The sequence below is a fragment of the Neovison vison genome, chromosome 11 (assembly GCF_020171115.1).
Source record: "Neovison vison isolate M4711 chromosome 11, ASM_NN_V1, whole genome shotgun sequence".
NCBI lineage: Eukaryota > Metazoa > Chordata > Mammalia > Carnivora > Mustelidae > Neogale > Neogale vison.
Genome location: NC_058101.1, coordinates 131750868 through 131771553, shown reverse-complemented (window position 1 = coordinate 131771553; position 20686 = coordinate 131750868). Strand labels below are relative to the sequence as shown.

Genomic DNA, 20686 nt, shown 5'->3' with positions numbered 1-20686 from the left:
AAATGAGTATCTTTTACTTTCTACTGTTTTCTTCCTCTTGTCTTTTTTCTGTATTTCAACGTTATCAGGTTTAAACCCCAAGTGTCAATGAAAAAAAGGCACTATCTAAAGACTAAATATTGTCAGAGATTTTTTATTCTTTGTACAGAAGGATATATTCTCCTATTTTAATCATTTAAAAAATTAGTAATGCTTGTTCTCCACTGTGTGATAAAATTAAATTTACAAAATCTGTTATGTTAGCAAATTAATAGGTTCACAAATTAAATATTTTCATAAATCACTATATTTGGTATAACAACATGAGAATAGTGATGTTTTTATGAGGAAACATTGAAGTAAGATCTTAAATTGTTTCATTTTCATTAATAAGTTAGATTATATATACAAAAGTATTATACGTAGGACATACTTCAACTTTTATGCTTTAAAAAATTTTATGCCATTGATGCATTTGTAATGAGTAAAATACATTTTTTTCCCCAAAGATTTATTTAATTTTGAGAGAGAGAGAGAGCACATGTGCAAGGTCCAGGGAAGGGCAGGAGGAGAGGAAAAATCCCAAGCCAACTTTGCAATGAGCGCATAGCCCAATGCAGGGTTTGATTTCACTACCCTAAGATAACGACCTGAACTGAAACCAAGAGTCCATGGCTTGATGGATTAAGAAACTCAGGTACACTGAGTGAAATATTTTCAACGTTTTACAGTATTTTCTCTTTTCCAAGTCATATATCTTCTAATAAATGTATTGTCATAATTTACAAATTTATTAGTAACAAAATAACCGAGTCATTAACTGCATAAACAGGATTTTTTCAAGAATGCATGTCTTGCTTCTATAATAGGAATTTGGCCAAGAAATTAGGTTTAAAATTCATTTCAATACAAAGTTCTTCTGATGTGTGAAAATTAAATTTCTTGCTTGAGAAGTGAAAAGTATCATGTAAGTATTGGTAATTATACTCAATTTGTATTTCTAGAAAAGTATTTCTCTCTGAACAAATTAATTTATAGAAAGAAACAAATTAATTTTTGTGCAGATGTTTTGTTTAAATAAATGCATTAGAATAGGTATATAGTAAAATGAGTAATATTGTAGAATGAACTACTATCTATAAAAGTAATATTTATTTAAGAATTGAGGGGCACTTGGGTGGCTCAGTTGTTAAACATCTGCCTTCAGCTTGGGTCATGATCCCAGGGTTCTGGGATTGAGCCCAGCATTGGGCTCAGTGCTCAGCAGAAATCTACTTCTCCCTCTCCCTCTCCCCTGGCTTGTGTTCCCCTTCTTGCTGTCAAATAGATAAATAAAATCTAAAAAACAAATGAAACAAAACAAAGCAAAAACCAGTGTGTGTAGATATTTTACTGTTATTCCAAGTCTCCTTTTGGTGAAATACTGCTCTACTAGCTACTATTCTCTACTAGCTATTTGATACTGCTACTGAATTGATTTCAGTCTGCAAAGACTAATTTTGAGGACTCCAAGTTCCTTAAACTTCTATAAGCTAATGCATGTTAATTCTTAAATTAATGTTTTTACCTAGTGCTTTTATAGATGTTGTTGGTTAAGCAGGTTTTTTTTTTCTTTTTTTTTTTTTTCTTTCTTTTTTTGGTCCATCCTTATCTGATTCTAAATTAAACCCAACTCACTGACATGAAGTCAATGATTCACGATAAATAGCTCCATAAACCTATTATTCCAAAAAAAAAAAGAGAGAGAGAGAGAGTAAAAAGTGGAATCCTTTCACCTCTATTAAACATAATTGCTGTAATAATCCTCATTAAACCAAAAATTTAAAAAAAATGTTTTTTTAATGATAAAGTCTTTTACATACCTTTTAACTTTTGGTATTCACAGGAAACCTGTAAAGAAAGCTGGCAAGACAGGGGTACTGTTATTATTTTGTAAGTGAGTAAACTGAATTCAAAACAGGTACAGACTTGGAATTCAGACCAAGGCCTTTTGACTTGAGGTCAAAAATGAATTTCCTTCATGATTTCCTAATACTGTGCTTTTGTCCGTTCCAACTGAAGCTTAGATCAATTTAAAACATAGATATTTCTATGAATATTATACATTTTTTTCCCTGTGACCTCCTAATGAAGCTAATGCAGGCCAGCTGGGCCAGAGGATCCAGAAGAGTGTCCCACACGACGTGCCAGGAGGGGTCATTGGCTTCATACAGGATGGAAGTCAAATGCAAGCCCGAAAAAGTGAAAGAGAGTTTATTGACTAGGGTGAGTGGCAGGTGCAGAATAGCAGATGGAGGGCCTAGGATATGTGGAAAGGAAAGGAGAATAAGCCTTGTTGCTTGGGGCTGGGGGTTTACACTGGAAAAGGATCTAGGGTATGTGTTTCTTCAGGAGTCCATGATAGGATCCAATCAAAGGTGATTATCAGGTGAACAATAAGTATTTTTCCATAAATGGCGGAAGATAAAGATATTGATGCCAGCATCAGCCCAGGTTTGTCTGGAACATGTTTGGGATCTGGCTTTTCTTAGGTATTATCAGGTGTTTGGGGTCTGGGACAAATCTCAGAGAATGACTAACTTTCTTGCTTCTCCCTTGAAGTGGGAACATAGCTTCTTTGGCTTATGCAGAGGCAAAATGTGGAACATGAGTAAATGGGATCTAGCAGAACATAATAGAGATAGAGCCTTTCTAAAATGGAGTCCCTTCAGCTTTCTTACTTCAAGGCCACTCTTTTCTTTCAAAATTAATACATCTTCTGTTAATTTTTGTTTTGTTTTGCTAATAATACATATAAATATATTTTGTAAAGAAAAATGCTCATATTTCATAAAAATAAATATTTTCATCTTCTCTAATTTATTGTCACAAACAAGTTTTGTTCAACATTCATTTATTATCTGTCCACTTTGTTCTTGATGTAGAGTTAGAAATATAAATATATGTAAGTTCATTTAAAAAATAGGAATATAGAGTTACAAATATACATAAGATATTATATCTGTATCTGAGGAATGTACCATTTATTGGGAAAGATTATTGCAAATTATACAATTTTGAGGTATAATAAAATATTTAAATATTTAAATGTATCTGAAGTTCATGGAAAGCTTGTACAAGGGATAGATTACTGCTTGAAGAATGTTAAGTAATGTCTGAAAAAATAAGTTAGATAAGAAAGTTCCAGATACAAAAGCCCAGAAAAACAAACCTCTAGTGGATAATGTTGAGAAAGAAGACAGTCTCAGACCTGAGAAAGGTAATGTTTATGTATCTGTAGGGACTTTGTTGTGTCATATGATTAACAAAGGGTAGCATTACTGAAAATCAAATTAAACAGTTGATTCTGACAGAATTTGTCTTTAAACTACCTAAGTAAACATCAATCTGTAATGGGCCAAGATTCTATTCTTTTCTTTATTTCTTTCTTTCTTTCTTTCTTTCTTTCTTTCTTTCTTTCTTCCATTCTTTCTTTCTTTCTTTCTTTCTTTCTTTCTTTCTTTCTTTCTTTTTGTACCTAGTTTACTAGCGTTTTTAATTATCTGGTCTTCCTATAAAAATAATTTGTGAGAAAAGAAATCTTGAATTGTCTTTCTTGGATATTAGTCCCTTGTCCCAGGTCTGTAATAAAACTTTGACAAGAGTTAGCAATCAGTTCTTTCAAGATTTATTTTTAAATTCCCATTGTGCATTTTCATAGGGTTTTAACACTATGCTCAGATTTTTTTTTTATGGTTTAATATGCTCAGAAAATTGTGGGTTAGATAAAAATATAGGGATTTATTTTCTATGAAAACCTTTTTGTGTTTTTATATTTTTATTTATTTGTGCTTTTAATATATAAAGGGAAAAATACATTTTCAAGTTCAAAGAAGAGGAAGATCTATGACTGAAATGAGGTAGAGCTGGATCATTGTCTATATTATCAATCTTAATATTATAGCAGGTAATTAAAAAATTGACTTACATTTTATGAAGGTCTGTCTATGGATTCATCATTCATTTAATACATTTAATATTACATATTAAAAAGTATATGTAACCTCTGTAAGTGGTTCAGCAACATGAAGTCTGAGATTTTCAGAACCTATTTCCTGCCTGGAAAGTAGAGTAATGCCAGTAAGAGTCAGTGTTTCACAAGGCAACTCATCAAAATGTTATTGTTATAAAGGTCCACACATTTGAAGGGAATAAAATTGTTTAAGTTGAAGGAAGAGAAAGAGATATGGGATTTTTGTTTCAAGAGGTGTTACCTGGCCCTAACGAAGGTTTTGAACCTCTGGAATAGGATGATAAAGCCCATGAGGTAAAGTCTACCAGGAACAAACCTGTAATCAAACAAATCTCAGTTTAGTAACTTGCGGCAACAAGGAAGAATATTGTCAGCTAGGGCTACCATAACAAAAGAGCACAGCCTGGGTGGCTTAAACAACAAGAATATATTTTCTCACCGTTCTAGAGACTAGAATTCCAAGATTAAGGTGTCAGCAGGTTTGGTTTCTCCTGAATTCTTTCTCCCTGTTTATAGATGTCTCCCTCTCCCTCTGGCCTCATACAATTGTCAACTCTGTGTATGAACATCTCTGGTGTCTCACTATCTGTATGGACACAGATAATAATGGATTAAGGCCCCTTCCTAGCGGCCTCATTTCAATGTATTTACCCTTTTCATATGCCTATCGCCAATTTACATTCTGAAGTATAGGAGATTAGGGCTTCAACATATAAATTGAGGACACAATTCAGTCCATAACAACTATGTATCAGTTGTTTTTCTGAGGAAAGACTGGAGGAAGTGGAGTTCAGCTTTGTATCTTTTTGATGGAAGCAAGAACCACAGTGTGGATATGAAGACATTGGTGGTATGACAGAAGTCGTCACTCAAGAAAAGGTGGCTGTTTTAAGCATTCTGCAGTAGGGGTGGCCTGGGGCCGGGCGGGCGGCAGAATTGTTACCTTTGGAGCCAGTCCTAGCTATGGTTGTTAACACAGTCTCATAATCAGCAGGACTGATTTCATTCTTTCATTCTAGGATGTCCCAAAAAGTAAAATGCCAAGTGTAGAAGTCCTGAAGTTTACCCTGTAATGGCATTCTGGGATGGCATTCTTTTTTGGGGGATGATTGTGTGGCTGCCCATAGATAAATGGCCACTAATAAATTGTTATATCCCTGGGAGCCTCCTAAAGGACTTCATGCCAAAGCATGGTGCTGAGGAATTTGAAATGTTGGAAAAGGCAACTTCAAATAGACTTCAAATGAGCTAAATTGACCTATTAGCTTTGCGCAGTGGCAGTATCGTAGCCAATGAGGTTTATCTGAGGCGCGATTATTGCTAATTGAAAAAATAAATGATTATCACTATGTAATTAATGTTCATATCATCCTCATCAACTGCAGGCACTTAAACTTTCATTTGACTCAAGGAGATTTTTAAATTCCAAAGTGATTTTATTTGTATCCTTAATATCATACAACAATTAATTCCAATGGTATAAAGTGGCTTATATTTTATTTTGTAAATCAAGGAAAACCATTAATAGTTTTTTTGTTTTTGTTTTTTGTTTGTTTGTTTTTTAACTAACATATAATGTATTATTTGTTTCAGGGGTACAGGTCTGTGATTCATCAGTCTTGCACAATTCACAGCCCTTAATAATTTTAAATAGGAGGATGCCATGGTCAACTTTTCAAGACTACACTAGTACCACCAATTTCAGAACATATTTCTGCCTACTTTGAAACATACTTAAATATGTACTAAGGAAGTATGTAATATACTATGACATGAATAACTCATACAATATTTTATAAAATACATCATTGTAAATAAATATATTAACATATTTCTATGTAGGTAATGCAATTATAATATCAATCTAATCACCATTACAACTCTTTCTTATACCAAGCATCAAAGCATAAAGCCATTTTTGAACTGTGACCTAACATTTGGTTATTCCATACTCAGAGTATTCAAACATAGTATGAATATCACATCAAAATGAATCAGTTCACGACTATTTAAGTCAAATCATAGTCCTCTAACCACCTGCTCATATAATAAAATCTTGAACTTGAATGAGAGAGACAATGTGAAGAATTTGCTTAAAGCATTACCATTTGTAAGAATAAATGGTCACTATGAAAGTACAGAGTGATACAGTATCTCCCCCTTTCCAAAAGTTCACATTGGGCCACTTCACTTTTACAAAAGACCTGCTTTAGTATTTGCTTTTGCTGATTGAAAGAAACCCCCAAAGAATTTTCACTTTTATGAAGAAAGGCACTACAATGCTAAGGTAAGTCTTTTGTGAAAATGAAGTTACCTAACACTTCAGAAAGTGGGAGATAGTCTAGCTTTTTGTCACTTTGGTTTACGAAACGTTTATAGGTGTGTTGTACTTTTTGGATAATAGGGAAACCTGTATTGTTTGTAGAGTCACACCTTGTTTTACCTAAAACTTGTATTGATTTTATACTGGATGATAAAACAATAATTTACAAGTTTCTTCTCAATTCTTACAATCAGATATTAAAATAATTTTCATTTTAGAAAAAAAATAATTGCTTTAGTTTTACTTGAAAATGTTGTATCAGGAAGATTTTTTTAAAAAATATCTTATTTATTTATTTGACAGGCAGAGATCACAAGTAGGCAGAGAGAGATGAGGAAGCAGGTTCCCCGCTGAGCAGAGAGCCCGATGTGGGACTCGATCCCCGGACCCTGAGATCATGACCTGAGCCGAAGGCAGAGGATTTAACCACTGAGTCACCCAAGTGCCCCTCAGGAAGATGTTTTGATTACATTTAAGATTTTTTCTGAGTGAGAATAACATTTAAGACATTTAAGAAAATGCAAAAAATTAATTCCACTGAATTCCAAGTATCTTTGTCACCGATATGAATAGAAATTAAAACTATCAATAACAAATATTCCATTAAAGTACATATTTTTTCCTTATTGATACTTTGATGCATCAAGATGCATCAAATCATGCACATGCATATGATCAAATATTCATTAAACTTGAAGCATAGCCTGTAGAATAAAGGTACTTTCTGTAATTTTAAAAGGTGAATGCTTTTTGGGGGGTCCCTGCCTTCAGGTCAGATCATGATCCTAGGGTTCTGGGATCGAGCTCTGCATCAGGCTCCCTACTCAGTGGGGAATCTCCTTCTTCCTTTCCCTCTGCCCCTGGTTGTTCTCACTCTCTCTTTCTCAAATAAATAAATAAAATCTTTTTTAAAAAGTTGGTTGCTTTTAAATTACATTTTAAAGAGGCAAACCAAATGAATGCAAGCTTAATTTAATCTTAACACTAGATATAAAGAATATGCTTCATTGCAGTTTTATTGGTTTAGAATTTTAGCATTATTTTTGAGGAAACAATGAAATAAAACTTGAAAAAGAAATAAGAAGTTCCAAATCACATCATTGTTAATAGAATATATAATTGAATATGTAATTAAAACATACATTTTATGTAGAAATCTTTTATTTTATAATTAATAACATGTTATATACATTATAAAAATATGCATATAAATGTACAAATTAACATAAATTTTGTAATTGTATTCTAGAAATTCAGTATGTCATGCAGTACAAATGAATTGGCCAAAATTACACTCATTTTCCGTACCTTAAATGTGAATTTATTAATGTGTTTCCTACAGATCATCTTTGTTAAATAATGAAAATCTATGCCTGAGAGTATCCTGCCACTTAGATAGCAGATTCCAAGTTATCACAACACAGGCTGTTGCTTGGGAAAAAACATTTCTCTCTTTCCATAAAACACATGGGGTGAAAATTGGGGGAAGAAAAATGCAGACCACTTTTGTCTTGCCTTTGAGCCTAAAAGACTAATCATTTCATGTGATTAGCACTAAGTAGCACATACTAAATATTCAACAAATGTTGAATAATGTATGATTAATAGTAAAAATATTTCTATAACTTATTTACATGGACTATCATCTTATTATGTATGCATTATAGGTTGCAGTAAAGCATGATTCAAAATGAAAACTTAAAAAATTAATACTTTTTATTTTTATGTATTTAAATTTCAAAGTTTAAGAGGTGAAAGGAATTATAGAGATCATAAGGCCTTTATATTAAAAAGAAAGAAACAAAGTTTTAAAATATTTAATGTTATGTCAAAATCTCTCAGCTACTTAAGGACAAACCTCGAACTTGAAGCTGTTTCTTGATCCTTCGCTATTCTTTCTGCTTTTTACAGTTCTTTTATTGCTCTTTGGAGTTTTAGACTGTTTCATCAAATTACTTCTTCAGTTCATTCTCTTTCATTCCCCAATTTCCTCTAAACTTTCATTACTGTTATGAATTCCGTTTTTCTAGACTTTCCTATTGATTGTTTTCCATTATTCATTTCAAAATTGCCCTCTGTAATACCACAGAAGACGGCAGCGCAAGAAGCTCGCGGAGATCGTCCTGCCACTAAAACAACGATTGAACTGACAAGAATTGTCAAAATCAATGATTTCAGGCCTCTGGATTCCAATCAAACAATTGTAGTGTCCAGGAGAATGCCTGATGAATACAAAGGCTGGTCAAGTGTGAGGAATTTTGTCGTTTCGTATAGTAGCCACGGTTCCTATTACCAAGTTCCAGGGTAGGTAGCTACTGTGTGAATGGCAGCACGCATTCCTTTAGATTCCTAGGTCTCTGTTCTACTATGTATGGACAATACATACATTATCTTATAGAGATCAGATGTACAGTGTTAATTTGCCTGTTGGTTTGCTGGGGTTTGGTGCTTAGGTTGGCTCAAGTGGCTTCCTAATTAGCATTTGTAAACATAATTTAAAGAAATAGAAAACATCTTTTTTTTTTTTTTCCTGACTGTACAGATAATAGAACAAAGATTTCAGTGATCACACGTGATAAAAAGTACAGTCTTTGCCGGGGTGGGGGGGTGTTTCAGAAAGTCGCTAAACACATGGACCACTGCAGCCCTCAACAAGTAATATCAGTAATCTCTGGGGAGAGAGGAGAATGTGATTTACAAACTTACTCTATTATGATATTAAACATATCAAGTTCTCAACAACAACAAAAAATATAAAATACCAAAAGAAACATGAAAATATATCCCATTAATAAGAAGAAACAAAATATCAGAAATCTCTGAAAAAGCCCAGATACTAAACTTGTTAATGAAGACTTTAAATAAACCACTTGAAAGATGTTCAAAGAGCTGAAGGAAACCATGAAGAAACAAATAAAAGTAAACCAGGAGAATGGTGTATGAAAAAGTAGGGAATATCAGTAAGAGATAGAAATTGTAAAAAGACAACAAATAGAACTTTTGTAGTTGAAAAGTTGGAAAGTAACTCTTTTTTTGCTTCTTAAACTCTTTAAAAAACAAATTTATGGGGGCACTTGGGTAGCTCAGTGGGTTAAAGCCTCTGCCTTTGCTCAGGTCGGCTCTCTGCTCAGCGGGGAGCCTGCTTTCTCCTCTCTCTGCCTGCCTCTCTGCCTTCTTGTGATCTCTGTCTGTCAAATAAATAAATAAAATCTTTTAAAAAACAAAACAAAACAAAACAAAAACAAATTTATGAAGCAATAAATATAAATCTAATAGCTATACAATGTACAAATATGTATGTGACAATATCAGCATGAAGCAGTAGAGGAAAGAGCTGAGAGGAGTAGAGTTAATTTATGATATTGAAACTACTTTGGTATCAGTTCAAACTTGACTGTATAAATTTAGAACATTAAAATATGGGAATCAAAATATGAGAATGAGAAGGGAATCAATATAATTCACAGTGTACAAGTTCACAAAGCAAATTCACAAGTGCAATTCATGAGTGCACAAAAAAGGCACTAAACACAACAGAAGACAATAATAGAGGAAACGAAGGACAAAAGGGGTATACTATATACAGAAACCAAGCAACAAAATAGCAGAGGTCCTTCTTTATCTGTAATTACTTTAAATGACAGCAGACTAAACTCTCAAGTTAAAGAGACTGGTAGAATGGATTAAAAAAACACAGTCAACTCTATATTGTTTATAAGAGACTAGTTGTAGATTAAAAAACCTGAATATGTTGAAAGTGAAAGGATGGAAAAAAATGTTCCATGTTACTATTTAGTAATCAAGAGAGAGCTGGGATGGCTATATCAATATTTGACAATAAAGATTTAATACCAAAATGTGTTATAGGAGATAAGGAATGGTTTTATATACTGATAAAAGTGTCAATTCATCAAAGTGATATAATATTTATAAATGTATATACAACAAACAATAGAATCCCAACATACATGAAGCAAACATTGACAGAATTAAAGAAAGAGATAGAAAGTTATAAAATATGTGTTTATAGTACCGTTGGAGTTTGTATATTAGTTGAAGACTTCACACATCAATGGGATGAAGTTAAAATCAATAAAAGAAGGAAAAAAATAAGAAACATATGGAAATTAAACAATACACTCTCAAACAACAGTAGGTTAGAAAATAAAAAAAAAACACTAGAAGAATAAAAACTAAAACACACATACCATAAGTGCCTTTTGTCATGTAAAGAAGGTCCCCATCCATTTCTAGTTCAGTGAGTGTTTTTATCATGAAAACGTACTGAATTTTGTCAAATGCTTTTTCTATATCCTTTCCACGGAATGAACAAAAGTTACCTTAGGAAAAAAAAGTAGTTTATTCCTACAGTTTATTCCATAATAGAGTTTATAATACATGGAAAAAGCAAAATCTGTCCTTCTATTTCAGGAAAGTGAAGAAAATATTCTTAAGCAAGCTACATTTTTTTTGACTCATATTAGTTATGCCCTGTTTCCATACACTTAACTTATACCAAAAAGATGTAGTAGGAACAGATATCTATATCTGTGCCTAGTGATATAAATTCTTTCCAACAAAACCTAGTGCTATGAAATGAAGTATTTCATGACTTCTGTAATTTGTTTATTTAGAAATTAATTAATCATAATTAGGCTAATAAAATCAGTAAGAAATGGTGATAGAAAAAGTCAATTATTATTTGCAAATGATAATTGTATGTCAAGAAAACCTAAAGATCTCCATTAAAAAGCATTTAATTGAGAAGGCTTTTGAGTTCAAGAAGGATACACAAGCAGTACTACTCTTGATCATAGTGCAATAAATGTTTAGAAAATACAGTGAAAGAAAGCTACCATTCACTGTATCAACAATATAATTAAATATTTCCTATTAACTTATCCATAAAAGTATTGTGACTATAAGAGGGAAAATTGTAAGAATTACAAGTATCATTAAAATATTTTTGTAAGAGAGAAACCATAACATTTTTGAAAGATGTGGTTAAATTTGCAAGCAAGATAAATTTAGCTCCTGTCACTATACAAACTTACTATAATATTAGTGACCATATTCTCTTTACATTTTATCCCCATGATAAATTTATTTTATAACTTGAGGTTTATACGTCTTAATCCCCTTGACTATTTTGCCTACCACTCACCCTCTGGCAGCCGTCAGTTGGTTCTCTTTATTTGTGAGTCTCTTATTTTTTAGTTGTTCGGTTTTTTTTGTTTGCTTTTTGCATCCCACATTTAAGTGAAATCATATGGCATTTGTCTTTCTCGGTTTGACTTATTTCATTTATCATAATAACCTCTAGGTCCATCTGCATCATGGAAAATGACAAGATCTCATTCTTTTTTTATGGCTAATATTCTATTTTGTGTGTATAACACATATTCTTTATGCATTTATCTATTTATCTATTTATCTTAAGCTGCTTCCATGTCTCAGCTATTGTAAATAATGTTGTAATAAACATAAAGATGTATGTATCTTTTCAAATTAGTGTTTTTACTTTCTCCAGGTAAATAATGAGTAATTTTTATATATAGTTTTATTTTCCTGTTTTTCCCATGTATTATAAAAATCATGCACTGAATATGTTTCATATATAAAATTATAAAAGTATTAAAATTTGAAGACAGTAATATAATTTATATATGTATATATAATCTTTGTATAATTTAGTTTCCTTTTATAAAAGTAATTTGACAATATATATCAGGAGTGTTAACATTCTTATTAATTTTGATCTATTATTAATTTTGTGTCAGTCTTTTTCCTAATAAGATATTATATTTCTCAAAACCTGTGATACAGTTTTTTGTTCTTGTGACTTTTCCTTTTAGAAACCAAAAATAGTGTCCTAAAGTATTTGTTTGCAGTCCCAGTATGTAAACAGGTTTTAGTGGAGTCATTTCTGTTGTATGAAGATGATTTTTAATTTATGCACACATGCATGCACACACACACCCACACATATACCCAGAGACTATTTTATTTGATTCATATGACCCAGGGCTGGACTTAGCTGTTCCATTAATTGATTTCCATAGTTAGTCTTTCATGTAATGAAACTTTTGCTTTGACTATAATTCAGTTTGATTTTTGGACTGCATCTACACATTATAACCATTTGCAGTGTTATACTTCACTGAACTGAATGATTTAATGTGTTTTTCTTTAGTGCCAGAGAGGGACTGACAAACAGGAAAGAGTAGAAAACATGGAATTCCTTTGAATCTTGCTATTTTCAGTCTTGCAGGACCTCATATTTTTCAAGCCTTCATCAGGTCACTGTTAGTGTGTGCTCTAAATTTTGTACTTTATTATTTGCAGATTTCTTGTGTGTCAAAATAATTGCTTTTCCAGAGCTTTTCTCCCAGGGATATTTAGAAATATGTATGAAATTATGCATTTTATAATAATTCTCCCTCCCATTTTTTTCTCACTTCATAGGAAGATAAAACATTGGGATGCCTGGGTGGCTCAGTCCGTTAAGCGTCTGCCTGTGGCTCAGGTCATGATCCCAAGGTTCTAGGATAGAGTCTCACATCAGGCTTATTGCTCAGCAGGGAGCCTGCTTCCTGAATATTATATTTCTGAATATAATCAGGAATAGAAATGTAAATATCTGAGCCTTGGTGAAATGTTATTTAGTATTTTCTGGGAAAGAAGGTCTGTGACTATAGGACCATTTCTGTCTGTTTCAAAAATGTATCCCTCACACCAGAAGAGTATCCATCATATAGTATGTGCCAGTAACTATCGTCAATGAAAGAAGAAAGATAGCATATCGGTTTATTATTTTTATTTTCTCAATGAGTGAATGCATATTCTAAACTTTACCTAAACTCATTTAGGTTATTTTCTATGCATTTAATAAATATTTATTAATAATTACACTATGTATTAGGCATAGTCCTTCAATAACTCCATTTTCTTGCATTTCATCATATTCTGCTCTACCTTTGCACCCTTTTCCCAATACTAGATTCAATACAAGACAGCAGTAACTAGGACTGTTCCAGAAGCTAAGAGTGGGATTACTAGGTTCAAATCTCAGCTCTACCACTTATGCACTGTATGACCAAGATGAGTTACACAATTGTTCCCAACTTCAGTATCTTTAACTTTCAAAATGGAATAATAATTCTAACACATATGATTTTTGAGGATTAAATAAATAAAAACTAGTAAAGTATGGAAAAGAGTATGTAGCACAAAGTCAATCAATGCTCAATGTATGTTAGCAAATATCACTTGTGAAAATCACAATTTACTAAAACCCTTAATTCCTACATATTAATATCCAGTGCTTTTGTATTCTTCGTTTTATTTTCTCTAATTTAAATTTTATGCTATGAATTTTCAAATTTTATATAATCTTTGCTCCACTACTTATAACACTGTGTAACCTTGAAAAATTACTTAACATCTCTAAATCTAACAGTAAAATGCAGAGAGTAACAATACTTCAGATTTCCTTGAGTGTTCAATACTAGGTAATTTAATACAATGTCTAGTGTGTATTCAATAACATCTGGCTACTAAAATTATTGTTGTTTTAAAATGATTATTTGTTTGCTAAAAATAAACTCTGGGTATATGGATAAAAAGTTAATAATCCTCTTCATCTACTACAAGATATATTTCATTTAGTTTTTACTTCACTGTCGTGTAGCAAAAATTCTCTCCCACAATACTCCATAGTTAATCTCCAAAAGGAGTTCTCTAACCAATACTCTTCAATTTGTTTCTTTCTCTTGGCATCCCTTCTGTGTATTACCTTACATTTATCTAAATTAAATCTCATCCTGTATTGCTGTTTTCCCATTTCTTACTTTTCATCACTCTGAAAATTTTCTCCACCTTCCACTGGGTTTACAGTTTATTTTGAAAATATATCTGTAGCTTTGATAAATGCATACTCTTCTTTTGTTGATCAAACATAATGATAGAGTCCTCTCTGGATTCAACTTGACTCATTTAATTATTACATTCTCTTTCTATATTCTCAATGATTTATTTGTGTAATTTATATTATCAGCAGTACTAGCAATAATGATTACAGCAGGACCTGAAAGAAAGAGGGCCTTAGAAACTTCAAAGATTGGTTTACTGTTCTTTGTTACATTTTGCTCAGCCCAAATGTCTGCAAATTGGGACTAAGGATTGTTGTGAATGTTCTTTCTTGATGAGGGAAAACCAAGACAGCATATTTACAATTATTTCCTACACTCCCCCCCGCCAATATTCCTACCTTTAATTAATTTTATTGATTTCTATGAGGGTAGTTTGTGATTTCTATCCAAGGTCCTATAACAAGAAAGTACTAGAGTCAGAATTTAAATTTAGAATCATACCAGGAGCCAGTTTATACTCTTCTAATGTGATTTGTTCTTTATAATCATATCATACAAATTAGTTTATATTGGCTATATGCCATAAAACAAGGTAATATTTCATATGTAATAATATATTACATGCTGTTAAACTTAATATTTTTTCAATTCTTCCTCTTTTGAGAAAATATGAATTTTATCATTCATATAAAACATATATTGGTAACTTCTAAAGATGTTCTATCAAACAGCATCATATGCATAAATTACATAGTGATTCTAGGTTCTGTTTTGTTTTTAAATTTTTTTCTTAAAAGCACATTTGTATAAGTATTTTGCAGCAATGCAACATGCCTTCAGGGAAAATAATATATTTTTTCTTATCTCACTAGAATTATTTGTACTCCAAAGAAAATTACTACACATAAGTTTATGCTTTTATGGTACATAGTAAATCCCTGCTTCTTAAAACTACCAAATTAGAATTTTGATAAATAAAAAAATGGATTATATGAAAATACTTTCTTAACTGTGCTAATTACAGAGCTTTACCTTTATGAGCATAAGAAGAATTAGCTAAGAATCTCAGTGTGTTCCTGGGTGTTGCTATTTTAACAAAATGGTGAGCTAAATACTGGATTATCTAATATTAAATTGATAATTAAGAGGTACTGGGAAAATATTGTGCTCTGTTGTTCATTTGTATTCCAATTTCCAGAATAAATGAAATTCTAGTAAATATGTATTTAGAGACTATGATTTGACATTCTTTATATACCAAGTTCAAAAATAAATAATACCTATATCAGTTTATTAAATTTTTATGGAGGGAATAACACTAACAAAATACCTCCCACATACTTTTAAACGATGTGTATTATTTTATTAATAGTGAGCAATTACATAATTATCAACTATTACATTTTTAACTTTTTTACTGAAGTGATTAGAAGCATATCTATTTAGAGTTATACCTATATGGGGAAATTAAATATTTATGAAGTATCCTGCTATATCTACAGTCTATCTATACCTTTCTTTCTATTTTTATGATGTTAGTTTTGTAACAGATATCTCAACTGAGTAAATCAGAGATTATAAAATTGAGATGAGTAAATCAGAGATTATAAAGTTGATCTCAGATACTGTGGCACAAAACTTCTGTATGGGAGAAAGGGGTTTTGTTTCCTGTGGAAACAAAGTATGGCAACAGCACTGGGTGCTCAAGTTCCGAAGCGTTCTCCCAAAGATAAGATTTATATGCATCCCTCTGTTAAACGGACTGTTACATGTCTTGACTGAAATGTTTCTTTATCAAAATTAATAGTCCCCCTTTTTGCTTTCTGTATATAGATTGCCTTTGTAACCTAACCCAAGTCTGCATGATGGAGACCAAAGCCAATCACTGAGACATCAGGGATGCAACAAGGGAAGAGTTTATCTGAGAGGCAGCCAGGAGAGGGAAGACAAAGCTCAAAATCTGCCTCCCCAAATGGGAAGAGAAGGAGTTTTTTGTTTTGTTTTGTTTTTATAATCATAGGGATTGAGATTATATACATATTGATAAAATTTAGGACTCTTCATGAGGAAAGATGGAGAAAGCACACTGAGCAAACATATATGTAATGTACATCCTATGTTTACTTTGAGGGTGGCAACAGCACCAAAATGAGGCAAGGTTCAGTCCCTGACATCAGGAGGGTATCTCAGGACAGGGAGAAGGGGGTACGGGGAGGCTCTGAGAGCTGGTATAAACTGAATGGGGTCTTGGACTTATTACCTTGTGTAAAGAATGCAGAGCCTTGCTTATTCCTAGGCTCGAAACATACTATTGACTTTGAGTCCAGGCTTCTGTAGAGATAGCTAGGGAGTTTATTAGTGGGGTCTGAAAAGACCAATAGCTAATTAGGGGAAAACATTTCTCAGAAAAACGAGCTTTAAACTTTCCAGTATTTCAACCTCATTAAATCTATGGGGCATGTTTTCACCTTTGTTACATTTTTCTTATAAACTGTTAAGTCACCGACTTCTAGTGCTTATAGTGCTTCAAACTCGGTCACTAGTTATCTTTTTAATATATGCCACCTCAATCAAATAAGCCTATCAGGGAACCCTTTGGTATGGTGACATACTATATGACAGCAGTGCCTGGCCCTCTAGTATTGCTTGAGAAAATCCAAATATGCTGCTGGACCAGGCAGCTCTGGTGTTGTGTGTTGGAGCAATTTGTTTTTTTCTAAGGCAAAATATAAAAGGCAAATATAAAAGAGATGTGGATTATTCAAATTACTTACATCAAAGGCTAGGGTAGCCTGAAGAAAAGAAACCAGCAAGTAATAAGACGAATCTGCTATACCAAATCTTTTCATTATTTTCTTTCCTCATTGCTATTCTTTCCACCCATGTTTTCTTCCCAAAGAAATGCTTTCAGTTACAACATTAATGCTGTAAAATGTTAGTTTAGTATCCTGCCGAATATATATTTGCATTAAAAAATTTCCATTAATAGTGGAAACCTATAGAGTGCTTTATTTTGCTTTACTCCTTCAGTGTCTTTTAGTTTTTGCTAAATATTATCCAAACAAAACAAAATCATTCTTGTTGACAATGCTATATGAAATATACTGTTTGTACCTTAAAATAGCTTCAATTAAGTGAATTCGATTATAAAGTTTAAAGTGGGGATTGGGTGGGTTCAGTCAGTTAAGCTTCTGATTCTTGATATTGGCCCTAGTCATGATCTCAGGGTAGAGAGATCAAACCCTGCGTTGGGCTCTTCACTCAGCACAGAGCCTGCTTAAGATGCCCTCTCCTTCTCCTTCTGCTCCTCCTGCTCATGCTCTGTCTCTCTCTTTCAAATAAACAGAGTTGAAAAAAAATTATAAATGTTAAAATACTTTTGCATTTTCTTTGACATTTTATAAATGTATATTGAAATTTTATACTAATTTCATATAATTTTTAAAACAAGTTGCCTTTTTTCATGAATGTAAAATAAATAGAAAATATATTCTCAAAAATAATTACTTAAAATATAAAGAGATGTTAATTGATAAATTATGTATTTTCTATCACAAATTTGTAATCGAAAACTCAGACTTGAATATAAAAATAGTGACATTTGACAATTAGTACTTGTTTGTCACAAAGAAATAAATACAGTGTCAGAGGTTGGAATTCAGTATTTTGAGTTTGACCTAATCTTTTACCTATTTAACCAAAAAAATGCATGCTTTACTTGTTTGTCCTATGATGCTATAATAATCAATTTTACTATTTAAGAATTACTAAAAAATCTTTTTGGATTTACTTGAGCAGCTTCTTTTAAAAAGAAATATGTTTAACTTTTTTAGTCAGTACTGTTGACAAAATTTGCTTAAATGAGCAGGATGAAGACATAGTACCTTAGTAAAATCTTCAACAAAATTGAGAAACTTATTGCAAATATCAAATTGACATAAAAGACTGAGATTTTTGCATGAAAAAGCCACAAAATGTAGATTTTGACATTTATTATACTGAGTCCTTTTTCTCAAATAATGTGCTTAAGCAATTAGGAGATTTATACATATAGAATTTCAATTAAAGCCATGCAAGTTCTAATTTACATAAGTACATTTCAGTTTGTATCATTTAAATCTAGTACATTAATTTTAGCCGTCAATGTATAGAGTATCTATTTAAACTTACTGGGTAAAGTACATCATTGTTCACTTCTCTTCTTTGTTTTGATGATGAAGATAAATGACCCTAAATCTGGGTTCTTGGGCAATAAGACAGTGTTTGATTTGCTGGAGAGCTTCCAGTTGTACTGTATTTACATAGGATTTGTAAGGACCTGTAGTTTCCAGGTAGTGATAGTGCTTAAAAGTATGCCCAGAAGTTCCTAAGAGAAGTATGTATTTAAAGTAATTTAAATTACATTCATTTGCACAGAAGACAGATTCCTAGCTTTATAAGTGATATAAAACCATTATTGTATAGCAACAATCATAAGCTTGTAAAAATCCTTAAATTTATGGCTTTTGGGAATATAGGTGAAAACAAATGAGAGCAATCTCTTTTTCTTCAATTCTAGACTTCTCCAGAATGGTAGACCATAAATAAATGTCACTCATGCTCTCAATTAATACTTTGTAAACTCCCTATGCTTAAGTGGGATTGGGAAATAGGAAATAAAGGTAAGCAAATACCCTGATTTTTTCAGAAAAGGAAAACTGATTTCTGATTTTCAATGAATAACTGCACACCACAAGTTAAAATGGCACGGAAGACTACCGCAATAGAGGGGAATGACTGAACTCAACTCCAATGAAACAAAAGGCAGATGAGTTATAAAGCACCAGGGTGAGCAAACTGAAAGGTACTGAAGGGCAATAGGGTAGAGAAGGTGGTGGTCAACTTGAGGACTCCAAGCATGTCTCCTCCAGGGCTAACTGGAGTTAGCCTCACACCCTCTCACAGAGACTGTGATAAGAACACCATCTTCCCTGATGATTACATTTCAGAGGGATGGCTCTGAGGTCCTTGAGAAAGGCGTTCCTGGGTGGTATAACTGGCAGGAGGCTGGGAGAAGATTTACACCTCAAAGGGGCAGAGAAGGAACTTACAATAGCAATTTTTCAAAGCAAATGCTCTAAGAAGAGCAATGTCAGAGCCCTATAGTCTCTACAGGTTTTGTCTCAAGTTTAAACTGAATCTGTCTTTGTTGATGTAGGTCCCTTTGATTTCTTATTGAGAAAGTGGTGGCAGAGTTGACAAGGGTTCCTTAGAAGGTTTTCCTTCTCCGAAGTATTTCTGCTAAGCATTTTGGTGGTTAAAGACACATTTGAATTAAAATGTTCCCTATTAAAATGTAAATTCTCTCTTGGAAATCAGGCTTGTTCACGGATTACTACTGTGAATGACTTACATGGGATAATCAGATTGCTTTCCTTCTGGCTGAGAAATGTGTCCTGAGAATTAGTATTTTGATTGGTTGTTAAGAAGAGAGAAGAAATGATCATTGTTCTACATGATAAACTTGGAGAAGATGGACCCAGGAGGATGTTACTATCTGGAACAAGAAATTTGTATTTGGTCAGGACAAACTTGACTCACTTTTACATTTTGTTTTGTACTTTAAGAGTAGCAATTGGCATAGTTATTAGAGAAACTCATCCTTTCCCTATTCATAGAAGCTTCAAAGATGATAAAAAATACAGTGGTAGCTTACAAATTCACCCATATATAAATGGGAACATTTTTTATGTATTCTGTAAGTAATTATTTAATGCTTGGTGTTCTAAACCTGGAATATGAGCAAGAATCCAATAGATCACATTTAAATAACTAATGTATGTTAAAGGGATACAAAATGTGCAAAGTAGTATTTTAATGACTAGGCAACTTTGCATAGAAGGCCAGAGAATAAATATTTTAGGCTTAACCATACCATAAGATTTCTGTAACAACTATTCAGCTCTACCTATATAACTGAAATCAGACAAAGACAATACAGTAATAAATGAATATAGCTGTGTTCCAATACAAATTTACTTACAAAAACAACTGGTGGGCCTTATTTAGTGCATGGGCATCATTTGCCCAGGACTATGGGAACATTTCCTGAGGTGAAGAAGTATAGATACTCAACTCTTTTATAACCTACCTGAGTTAATGCTCTAGTTGCAAACATATGGTTATTTGCATGGCATAAAACAAAACAAAAAACAGGAGGCTAAGGGCTAAGAATTTGTCAGTAAACTTGAAAGTGACAAGAAAAAGAAAAGCTCTCTAGACAGAAATGTCTTTAGAGTTGAAAAGGGCAATTCATTAGCTGATTAGAGCTTGACTAGCTTGAGAATAGCCAACTCCCTTTTTTGTAATTTTCTGTTCATCAATCTTGAGAAGCTTTTGACCTGTGCATTAGAAGGGAGATTCCCAGGCTCAGAGCTGACACCATTTACTAAACCTGATGCTTTCCCAATTGTAAATGAATAAATTGGTATTCAGTATAAACAAAGGTATCCTGTGATTTTG

The 20686-nt window shown here is 32.5% G+C and overlaps 1 protein-coding gene and 1 pseudogene across 1 annotated transcript in view; both read left to right on the top strand.

Annotated features, from left to right (window-relative positions):
* The window catches only part of FSTL5 (follistatin like 5), a 764561-nt gene that overhangs the window by 470809 nt on the left and 273066 nt on the right, over window positions 1-20686 (top strand). The window lies entirely within an intron of this gene.
* Window positions 5255-5443, top strand: LOC122890607 (annotated as a pseudogene).